This window comes from Magnolia sinica, chromosome 10 (genome assembly GCF_029962835.1).
Source record: "Magnolia sinica isolate HGM2019 chromosome 10, MsV1, whole genome shotgun sequence".
In the NCBI taxonomy this organism is placed as follows: Eukaryota; Viridiplantae; Streptophyta; class Magnoliopsida; order Magnoliales; family Magnoliaceae; genus Magnolia; species Magnolia sinica.
The window spans coordinates 6,608,898-6,612,156 of NC_080582.1; positions in this window are offsets into that span (position 1 = coordinate 6,608,898).

A 3,259-nucleotide genomic window follows, 5' to 3' on the forward strand; every position below is an offset into this window, starting at 1 on the left:
TGTTAAAAAAACGTGTAATCACTCTAAATTTTATTAGATCCAACGTAAATATTCTAAATTATTTAACAAAAGCTATAGCGAGAGAGAGTTTGAAAAATATAAAGGTAGATGGGACTTGAGCCCATAAAAAGATGAATGACAGGAAATTGTAAACCAATCTAGGGATTGAAAATTCTAAGAATTAGGTTCAATGGAAAAAAACAAGTTTCCATCTTAATCCTTGGTTGAACTGCATTACAAGAGAAAATATTTTTCTATCCCTCTCTATGATATTAATAATGCGAATTTTTATAACGTATTAAGATTGGATAAATCCCTTAATAAGTTTATAATCTTGCTTTTAAGGTGGGGTGATAGACGTTACAAAGACACACTTGATGAACTTATATGATTGTGGAAGTGGGGCCATTTTCTATAAGAATTGGGTTGATTCTCTAAAGAGCTCATGAAAGTTGGAATAATACACATAATCGTAATATGCAGCTTTAAAATACTTTAAAATAACACTTAAAATATTGTGTGATACATGTATGGTCTAATTTTATTTTTATTATTTTTTAAAAAAAACTACTTTAAGACCTGATTCACTAATTTCTTGTAGTTCAAAAATAATTCACTAGGTGATGTTCAAGACATTTTGTTATTGTCATTTATGTATAATAGGTCTTTTTTTGTCTAATTTTATTTTGTTTGAAATAAGTGGGAGATTGTTATGTATATTTCAACAAAACTTTAGTATTTTGAAAAAACAAGTGTCTTTACTTGGCTTTTGTCTTTTTGTATTTTTCTTTAGTCTCATATCAAATACAATGGGAGAAGAAAAGGAGTTTATATACATTTGCTCGTAGATAAACTATTGTGAGGTGTGTTGAACTATGCCCAAGCTTGTATGCGCACACCGAGCATATGTGCATGTACATACTCACATATACTTGCATGCATAGGAGTGCAATCTGACCCGATGAACCTCCTTAATTGGTTGGGTTTTGCCCAAATTTACAAAAGGTTTTATTTTTTTTTTTTTGTCATGGCCATTGAATGTGGCCCACTTGATAAAGCCATTTACATGGTGTGAAATATGCCTCCATTATCAGGGCATATCTAAACATTCTGACCTTTTTTTCTTAATGGGTTTTTGTTCGGATCATCCCACTGAGAGATAAGAATTGAAAACCATTGAACCTCTTTGCGTTTTCCTCCTTTTACTGTTGTCTGATCGAATTTTCTTTTATCATTACTCCTAGGGTAAAAGAAAGGTATGTGGTGTGGTGTGGTGTGGTGTTGGTGTTAGATCTCTCGTAGTTAATGCAAGCTGTGGAGAAATCTTTTGCTTGGGAGTTGTATCCTAGGAGATAACCACATTGGCCGCTAGTTCATTGCATTGAGGGGTGTGAACTATTTCAAAGATAGCGACAGCCGCTAGTTCATTGCATTGAGGGGTGTGAACTATTTCAAAGATAGCGACAACGTACGTGCCTCGAACCAACAGCCATCATATTATTGATGAGCTGTTTGTCCCAACGGCAATGATATACATTCATGGTGTGGGGTTCCTTTATATTGCTTTGTTTCTATCGAATATTTTCTGTTTCCATTACAATATTTTCAACAATTGAGCACCATATACGGTGTCTCTCCTTAAACCGTAACTCCTAATAAATTGATCCCATCTTGCCTGGGCATCACGATTATAAAGACGAGGAAATAAAAGAAGGGGAATTCATCCCATCTCCTCTTGAAATATATCTAGGAGAAAACATTCTATCTTGAAGGTGGCATTGGCGGCGATCAATGGATAATCCCGGCTGTAGGATTTCGTTTTTCTTTCATAAAAACTTGATGATATCTAGATACGCGTTTCGAAAAACCCTAAGGCTAACGCTAGATGATCCACCAGGGTATTGAAAGACACATATTGACTTATCTTCATGACTTCTGCATCCATTTTTCCTCATCTGTGTACAGCCCAGCTGATGAATGAACTAGCTTGATGCTTGGACTGTCGATCTGTGCAAGAGTCGCATCCAACGAATGGCCTAGATCTTGCACGCGTGTGACATGCTGTGCGTTGCTGTAAAGACACCCCAAGATCTCAAACAAGCAAATCCCATTAGCGAGGAACAGTCGGGTCTCCATCGTACAGTGTCAAACTGGATTGATCATAACCGTTTAATTAATGGCCCACCATTTCAATTGATTAAATGATCCTAACCACCAATACCATTGGCCACCAAAGTAACTAAAAATTCAAATTCATTGGGCAGAAATCCCCTGATCCCAAGATTAGGATACCTGGATTGTTTTCAATTCAGGGTGGTGGCCCACGCAGATAAGGTCCACCTCCCCAGACCATCTATAATGATCAGGATCGTTCATCATGTAGGCTCTGCTGTAAGGCCACGACCCAAAAAAAAGTAAATAAAAATTGCAACTGTTGATCAATCCTAACCACCCGTTCAGTGCCTATCAAATGATAGTTAGAACATAAATGGACAGCGGTTCAAATTCAACAGGCCCACTTCACTAATCACAAATTCGCAATGCCAGGACCATTTGATTTCTGACACAGGACTATGGCACACTGAAAATGGGTAGGTGAACCATTTTTAACAACAAAGGGCTGCACATGCCTGTCATTCAATCTAAGCCTTCCATTCAATGATGGGCCATAGAGATTATTTTCTTCATGGCACTGTCCATCCTCAATGGGGCAAAACAGACCAACGGTCTGGATCTCCTGTGCCCCACTTGTACAAACTGAAACAGGAATACAATGTGTACATTCTCTGGTAGTTCTTTTTACAATCTACTAATAATCATTCGAACAATGAAATTCTTAGCTGTGGCCCATCTAACAAGCACCCAACAATTGAAGGTCCACATCCATCATCAACATGCATGCAATGGCCCCACATGCAGGAGTCATCATCAGAGGGAAGATAATTTCAAGAAGCAATTTGCAGTGCACACATCCAATCAGAACCACTCATCAGAGATGAGTCCCGCCACGACAATCACCGGGTCCAATAATCAAGCCAGTCCACTCATTGGATGGGCCATAAGTGTATGTGGAAGATAAACTGCCAGGTAATTGCTTTCCCAACAGTCCATTTCTTCTCATACAATAGCGGGCCGACCTCACAAGCATACCTGCCTGATTTTTTAGGCTTGGCAATGTTCACTGCAGGACCTAATTGATGAATGGCTTGGATCTGGCGCATGCAAATGAATCGCCACTTCAATTGCTGGGATGGTCTAA